General features: G+C 48.9%; 1 protein-coding gene across 1 annotated transcript in view; it reads left to right on the forward strand.

Annotated features, from left to right (window-relative positions):
• The window catches only part of Sdk2 (sidekick cell adhesion molecule 2), a 299,575-nt gene that overhangs the window by 289,066 nt on the left and 1,732 nt on the right, over nt 1-8,777 (forward strand). The gene's annotated exons all lie outside the window — the stretch shown is intronic.

Genomic DNA, 8,777 nt, shown 5'->3' on the forward strand with positions numbered 1-8,777 from the left:
CCCACCCCACCACCACCACCCCTCAGGCCACACCTATAATTTATGCAAAATGGTTTCTCCAGCTTCATTGAGGAAGTACAAATTCAAGTTTGGCTCCACCCTTATCCTCAGAGTCCACAGGTCTTTCCATCCTAGATCATGTCAGTCCAAGGTCATGTGTCCTTTCAGCCTCCACAGTTTCTAGAGGGTGGGTGCAGCACTTTGATGTTAATTCTCAAGTTTACCCACATTCATTTATTATTATTTTGGGTGGAGTACCAAACTGAGGTTACCAAGGAGACACCCTGTCATCATACCCCAAGAGCATGAGGTTAATTAAAAGTCATTAGTCCAGATTACATCCATTAACAAAAGTCATTCCTGCACTCTAGGCACTAAAGTTGTTCCCAACCCCCTCAGCTCTCCCACCCTCTTCATACCTCACAGCTTTGGACAATGTATCCTTTGGATACTGGTCCCATCACCTTAGAGGGCTGCTATGGGGGACAGGCTCATTTAAAAGGTAGCACTTCGCTGTAGTGTAATGCCTGAACCCCACACCCCCACACGGGGTCCACTCTTGTCTCTTAGAGACCCTGTGACTTAGAGACCCTTAGCAGCCCTTTGCCTACAAGAGGCAGACCGCATCATATGCTAAACAAGGCCAAGTTGAGCTGTACAGTGAGTGCCTGGTTCCTCACTAGTTCTGGGAAAAGCATGCACGAAGAATTGGATCTGTTGGTTTTAGAGTTGTCCTTGGAAACCAGACACTTGACTTTAGGGCCACCAGAGCTAGCCCAGATCCCAGGAAGCTGTTGCTGGAGCACTGGTATCTCAGAGATGGGAAAGTTCAGGAAGACGCTGAGAACAGGGCGTGGGAGGGCACCTGTCTTCACTATAATCCTAGCATTCCGAACCCATGTTTACATAGTTGTTGGTAAATACATCCCTGAGTTCCTGTGTCACCAAGGGGACCCTAGGCAGACAGTGCTGTGATTCTGGAATTACCAGGAACACAGGAACCTGATTCAGCTAGATGGCTTTCTTCTATGCCTCTAGGCTTGACAACCATGGGACATGGGTGTCTATATTTGGGGGGTAGGTGTTGAGTAGGACAGCTCTAGCAGGTGCACAGGGAAGGGGCTGTCTGATTTCTCTCAGTGTACCTTCCTTTCGCTCTACCTCCCTCTCCAGTACTGGGAATGAAACCCAGTTCTCCCACATGCTAGGTAAGCACTTTACCACAGAGCCACACCCCAGCCTCAGGCTCATTCCCTGAGCCTGCTCTTGGGATAGAGGTGATGGAGACTACCCCTGCCTCCGGGTGCTCCTTAGAGGGTGGAGGGGTCAGATCTGGAGGCAGAGCAGCTGGCTCCTCCCTCTGATGCCCTTGTGAGGCATATACAGCAAATCATCCTGCCAGAACTCACTGGGTTACCAGTTGGTATCTGCAGTGTGGCATGTCTACCCTGCTGGCTCTCCTGGGCTAAGACAGGTGTGTGTCCTTGAGGGTCAGCAGCCACTCCCCTTAGTGGCACTGAGAGAATCCCTACCTCTTTTGGGGCCCTCCTCCCCCAGGCCCCCTTAACATGAATACGCACCTGCAGCCTGGCTCATATTCAAGCCGCCTTAAAACTACCTAGCCTTTTTCCTGTGAGCCAGTCATAAACAAAACATCAATTTGACTTAAAAACAAACACATATGATAGGAGACAGTGAGAGAGCAACTCCCACAGAGCTGGAGGAGGAAAGGTCTGGCTTTCCCCACAGGCCCAGGGTCATGCTCTTCAAGGGAGAAGGCCTCCAGACAAGGGAAGGCACACCCAAAGATGAGATCTGCCTATGACTTCTTTGATGGAATGTCTAAAAATGCAGTGTGGCTACATTCCAACCCCATTTTCAAAATAACAGCCCAAGTTTGGTAGGAAAAAAAATATGTATCTTTAGCACACAAATAAATCTCAATGGAAAAGAAATGCCAAACCCACAGCATATGCCTTCCGATCTTGATAGTCAGTGCTTAGTGGTTTCGTGGTTGGCATGCTTCAAGCTCATTTTAAAAGAATTAAATCTATGTGAAAGTGTAAAAGGAAAATACAAAGGACCTATCATATCTGAAGTGATATTTATTGAGTGTATAGAGCACTTGTTGGGAGTCAGGGCAGGTGGGCTCTAAGGATTATGGGTAAATGACCCTATTTGGTCCTCAGAGACCCTGGAAGGCATTGGTGCTGTTGAGGCCAATTCTAGGTAAAGACAACAAGAAAGAGTGGAGGGGGGCACACGCACCCCCACAAGTATAGCACCCCAAACCCCTGTTGTATCTTTCTTCCTACATACCTTACATGGGTTGGGCCAGGGTGGCACGTTGGAAGAGTAAGTGCTAACTTTGCCCTCCAGGGAACTCATTCATTCATTCCCTGGTGTATTAGGTAACAGCTACTGATGTTGACACACCTCTAAATGGTCTCACACACCACATACAGGCAATAGCTTTCATAGTAAACAAGCAACTCTGCATTACAGGGTATTATGGTCTGTCGGGGAAGGCTATAGCTAGGCATAAATCATATGTTTCAGTCCTCATTCAAATATCACAGAACCATAATAACTAACTGTAGGAAGAAAGAGATGTCCAAACACCTTTCTGTTCCCCAAGGTTTAGGGCAGTTGTGGCACTGAGAGAAGTGGAGAAGGGCCACTACCCTGAGGCACAGGCAAGGATGCCAAAAGGAGTTGGTACTCATCTGATGTGCTCAGGGCTGGGCCAGGCACAGAAGGAGCAGTACAGGTCTGCGTCAGGAGCCCTGGTCCCCTTCCCACATGGCCTCAGCTTGCTGAATGTCTCTGATCGATCTTTTGTCTATTTCTTCTCTTGTCCATCAGGTTGGACCACCCATCAAACATTCTGAGCTGAGGCTCTGTCCATTTTCGTTCTCTTGAGCCTGACTCCAACAGAACCTGACAATCCCAGCCAGTGCCAAAAGAGAAAGGCGTTACAGGGCAGAGGGAATCTGTGGATACCTGTTCTGTGTCAAGCCCTGTTCTTTATGTGTTTTTAATTCATGTACAGCAGTCCCACTGTATGAGCGGGTGCTCTCCCGTCTCATCCTTGGGTATATGGAGGCTCAGAGAAGTCAAGCAACATGCCCTTGGGAACAGCTCAGGCCAGCGGGTAGCTGGGACTCAGCCTACATCTTGCTCACTCTGAGGGTCATATCTGTTGCCCCACTATCTTCTCCCACCCTAGCCCCACCTCAGAGACCTCCCTCAAGGCTCTGGACCACAGACATCCCTGAGAGCTGAGAGGTCAGCGAACATCAACTGTCACTTTACCTGTAAGCATATGTGACGTTGTGTGAGCTGACACTTTTCAAGAGTATTTTAAGCTGCTTTTGCACAGGGAACTGAGAGCGCTGATAAATTAGAGATGATGTCATTTAAAGAGTCTCAGGAGACCCTCAGATGTTGTCACTCTATCCAACGCCAATCCCCCACCCCCACCTCCCCAGACTGTAGAGGTAGCAACTCTGATTTAAAGGTTAGTGCATCTACTGGGCAGGGCCAGAGCAGTGTGTCCAAAACATGGTCAGAGAGGACAGAACCCCTCTGATAAGGGAGAGGGCTCCAACTTTCAGTCTCCTAGTCTCTGAAGGAGACTTCCAAAGTGACTTCCCTGTCACCAGCTTTGACAGAATAGGGAGTCCCAGACTGCCTGGTCCCAGACCTCAAACCTGCCTTCCAAGCCCTGGATGGCTCCTCGCCCCTCTGCCTTTGCCAGCTGAGTCTGGTACAGAGATGAACAAAGACGCCTAAGGCTTTGTTCCCTCTTTTGGGTTTCAGCTGTTTCTCTCCAGGGTCCTCCTTTCTTCTGGGTCCCTCCCGACTCCTGTGCATCCCCCCTCCCCCCTTCCCCAGACCTGGTGTCTGCCCTCCAGACCGGGTAATTGCCGATTGAGAGGCTTTGAGGAACTGTTAAGAGGCCAGGGAACTGAAGTAGTGGCTTGATGGCCTGGCAGGACAGGCCTTGAAAGCCCCCTTTGTGTTTGCCTGCTCCTGGGAAGCTGCACTCAATTATTCAGGGAGGACTGAAAGCTGCAACTGGAGCCCCAGGTCCCCCTCCCGCTCCTTCTTCTCACCCCACCCCCACCCCGAAAAGAAACAGATGTTTGGGAGGTGGAGGCGGGAACAGCCCCTAGACTGAGGCAAAGAACCCCCTTCTCCTTGGCCTTGGGGATCTGGGGGCAGGGTGGATCTGTAGCTCAGACCACACCTCCTGTGTGTTCCCTCTTCTAGCTCCTGGCCCAGAAGGCCTGGCACCCAGTAGGCACTCCACAGACAGCAGCCACTGGGCTGAAGTAACATGAATAGAGACTTCTAAATCTGGACCCCAGAAGAGCCAGAGAGGTCCCACCCTGCCCCCCAAACCAGGACTGCCCACTGTTGGGGAAACAGAGGCAGGAGTTCAGCCTTTTACCCTTTTCCAATGAGGGACACTGAGGCAGCCTCCCATCCCTGACCCTTTCTGATCTCGCCCACTGCGGCTCTGCCCACCCTCCCTTTCTCCTTTATAATACTGTTTACTTTGTTCTCACCTATGCTAACCTCTTTCTCCTGTGACAGGTAGCGATCTACCCATTTTACAGACCAGGCCATTAAGGCTGACAATGTAAAAGTTGCAATTCCAAAGTGTTCCCCTAGCAAGGGCCACCACCACCACCATCTCTCGCCCAGAGGCTCATTCTTGTGGCCCACAGTGATCTGAGGCTCCCTCCCAAGCCTTAAGCCTGAGACTAACCAAAATTCTAGAAGTTCTAGAGATGCTAGCAACCCCTTAAGACAGTGGAGAGACTTAACCTGGTATTCTGCACTCCCAGACCCCTAGCCTCCCGCCCCAGGGCATTTGGCTTGGCCTCAGCATATGGAACCCTCCAGTCTGCACTCTTTTGTTCTGGATGGCAGCTGGGCAGCAGGCAAAGAAACAGCTTGCTTTGTGCTGCCTTCAGTTCAAGGAGAATGGGCTGAGGGGCTGTCCATTGTGGGCTCTGCCCTTCTGGGGAAGGTGGCCACTGGGGCTGCTAAGGAGAGAAGCCGGGGGTAGTAAGGAGGGGGTGAGGGGAGGGTGGAGCTAAATGAGCAGATGGCTGGGGAGCAGTCACCCCTTGGAGGTGGGGAGGGGCTCTCATTCCCTCTAGGAGCCTGCAGACAGGAGTAAGAGCAAGTCAGGAGCAGGTGCAGGCTTTGAAAACCGGCAGATCTGAGCTGACCAGGGCCTCAGCAGAACCCCTGCTTTTTCTGATCTCGCCCACTGCGACACTCGGATTCTCTTCGGTACTCAGCGTCAGCCCTCAAGCAGCACCAGTACTGACACAGAATCAGAACTCACTCAGCATCAGTACCTACTCACTCAGCACCAGCACTCACACAAAATCAGCACTCACTCAGCACCAGCACTCACACAAAATCAGCACTCAGCACCAGCACTCACACAAAATCAGCACTCAGCACCAGCACTCACACAAAATCAGCACTCACTCAGCACCAGCACTCACACAAAATCAGCACTCACTCAGCACCAGCACTCACACAGCATCAGCACTACAGCAGCATCAGTGCTCAGAACATCAGCATTCACACAGAAGCAGTGCTAACACAGCACTTTGCAGCATCAGTACTCACGCAGAGCCAGTACCCATGCAGCATCAGTTCATACAGAATCAGTACTCACATGGCATGAGTACTCAGTGACAGTACCCATGCAGCATCAGCAGTCACACAGTGTTAGTACTCTCTCACACAGTACCAGTATGCACACACCATTAATATTCACAGAATCAGTACACACAGCATGAGTACTCACGTGGTGACAGTACCCATGCAGCATTAGTACTCACACAGACAGCACTAATGTCACTTAGCATCAGTACTCGTCCAGCACGTAGCCACGGCAGCCACGGCACACAGGTGTGGAAACCAATAACAGAAACTCAACAGCGGCCAGCGGTCCTCGCCTCTGCAGAGTGTCTGCCTGAGTAGTAATGTCACTATAGCTCTAAAGCCATGTCAGTTGAGGGTCCAGATGTCACAAAAGGCTTGAGCTCCCCAAAACACATTGTGTATTCCATTTCCCAGGGCTCAGGACTTGCTACAAGTCCCCTCCAGTTTCTCTAGCTGTCAGAAGGGACACACTGGGTCACCCCGAGCTCATTGGTATTGGGCTAACTGGCTTTTCTTGCTGGTGCTCTCCCCTAGGTTGATGTAAGTAGCTGAGTGCCCAGCTAGAAGCACTAGTAGGCAGGAGTGAGGTGGACCAGGCATTAGCTGGGTAGGGGCCGGGTAGGGGCCAGGCAGCCTGGGTGCCATCCTCTGAGCTGCGTGTCACTGAGTGTGCTGTTCACTGTAGCTGCTCTCTTCCCCCGAGTCTCCATCTGGTGTTTTATTAGTTCTCAAAACATCGCTGGAAGTTTGAGGTGGGGGAGGGGTGTGTGATATTTTCAGGTCCATGACTCAGAATTTACAACCCAGATTGACTTGTCTCCTGCAGATGATGTGCCTAGAACACCAGAATGTCAAAAAAAAAGGGTTAAGAATAATGGAATATTTTACACTTGAAAAAAAAATCTTCAAAATCATCGTATGAAAATGCAGAGCTTTTGTTAACATGGTTTTTTCTCATGCTTGGCTTATAACGGTGTTCTTTTTTCTTGGATCATACATGGTTGGATACCTACATTTTTCACTGCTCTGGGCCTTCCAAGATCTTGACCTGACTCCAGCTTTGTCCCTTGTCATGGAGTACAGGAATAGGCCAGGTTAGAACGCAGCTCGAAATCGTTATGTACCAGACACAGCTGGGCATGGTGACTTGTGCTTGGAACCCAGCACTTGGGAAGCTGAGGCGTGAGGATTGTGGAGCATTCCAGGCCAGCCTGGGCTGAAGAGTAAGTTCCAGGCCATCTTGTGAGTGAGACCTTATCTCAAAAAACAAGCAAATCAGGCCAGGTGTGGTGGCACACACCTTTAATCCCAGTACTCTGGAGGCAGAGGCAGGCAGATCTCTGTAAGTTCAAGGTCAGACTCCTCCACATAGCAAGTTCAAGGCCAACTGGAGCTACAGGGAGATCCTGTCTCCAAAAACCAAAACCAACCAAACAACAAACAGGAGACATCAGATACAAAAATATATTGTGTGAGCCCATCTGTATGAGGATTCCGGAGCAGCTAACCCTGAAAGACAGAGAACAGATCTGTGTTGGGGGAAGGAGAGAAGGGAGGAAACACATATATGTGTGAATGTATTCACATGATTGCACACATGAGTGCAGGTACCCATGGAATCCAGAAGAGGGCATCAGATTCCCTGGAGCTGGAGTTACAGGCAGTTGTGAGCTACCTGATGTGGGTGCTGGGAACCTAACTCCAGTCCTCTGCAAGAGCAGCAAGAGCTCTTAACCACTGAGTCATCTCTCCAGGTTCCATAATAATTTTTTGAGATTTTATTTATTATTTTTATTTAATGTGTATGAGTGTATTGCTTGCATGTGGGCAGGTGTACCCATGTTATGTAATGTCTGCAGAGGACGGAAAAGGGTGTTGGATCCCCTGGAACTGGAGTTATGAATAGTTGTTAGCTGCCATGTGGGTGCTGGGAATCGAACCTGGGTCCTCACAAGAGCCGTCAGTGCTCTTTTTTTTTTTAATATTAAGAATTTCATCTACTATACTCTTAAGTGGTGCTGAATTTCATAGACAATTTCACAGTAATACACACATATGTTGACCATATTCCCCTACCACCTATCCTCCCTTTGTGTCCATAGACCCTTGTTAGCTTCCCTTGCACCCTTAGACAGATTTGTGCCTATGTTCATGTCATATAGACATACGTGATTTTATGCATCTGTATAAAATCTAGGAAGCAAAAATGGGAGAAGATATATGATAGCTGTCTTCACGAGATGATTATCTCCAGTTGCAAGTGACATAACTTTATGCTTTTTTGTGGCTGAAAAAAATTTTGCTGTGTCTAAATATACCACATTTGTCCGATGGCCTTTTAAAAAAAACAAATCCTAATCATGTCTTTGAGTGTTTTTTTTAAATAATTTATTGAGAATTTCATACATGCATATAAGGTTTTTTTTATCAAATCCATGCCCACTCCCTCCCCTCCAACTCCTCCTACATCGCCCCATCACTTTTTTCTAATAATTTCATGTACTCTTTCTTCTTTTATTTATTTTTTTAATGGGGCTTTTGGCTACTCTAACATTTCCCCCCTCTAAAGAGGTGACCCTAAAATCTTTTAAGGATTAGATAAAAGCTCCCAAATACTTTTGACATTTTTGGCCTTTAGAAGGGAGTACGCTGCTCAGAGGCCCAAGGACATTGTGAGTTTTAGCCAAGAAACTGGCTACTTTTCTTTGGGTTTTTTTTTTTTTTTTTTTTTGAGACAGGGTCTCCCTGTAGCCTGAACTCACTAGGTAGACCAGGCTGGCCTTGAACTCACTGAGATCCGCCTGTCTCTGCCTCCCTAGTGCTGGGATTAAAGGCGTCTGCCACCACACCCAGCTCTTTGGGGTCTTTTTACCCTAACTGCCTGGCCAGTTCCTACCTCCTATTCTTATCACACCATCCTCTGAAGAGGTTACCCAACTTGCCCATAGGGAATCTGGACGCAGACCACTCCAGCTTCTTCCATGCTGAAGAGGGACACAGGGTGAGGCAATCTAAAAGACTCCCAAATTGTATAACTCTTATCACCACGTGTAGGCAAGATCCCTCCGTTCTCAGCCCCT

The sequence above is a fragment of the Nannospalax galili genome, unplaced genomic scaffold (genome assembly GCF_000622305.1).
Source record: "Nannospalax galili isolate Female #2095 unplaced genomic scaffold, S.galili_v1.0 scaffold634, whole genome shotgun sequence".
Taxonomy (NCBI): domain Eukaryota; kingdom Metazoa; phylum Chordata; class Mammalia; order Rodentia; family Spalacidae; genus Nannospalax; species Nannospalax galili.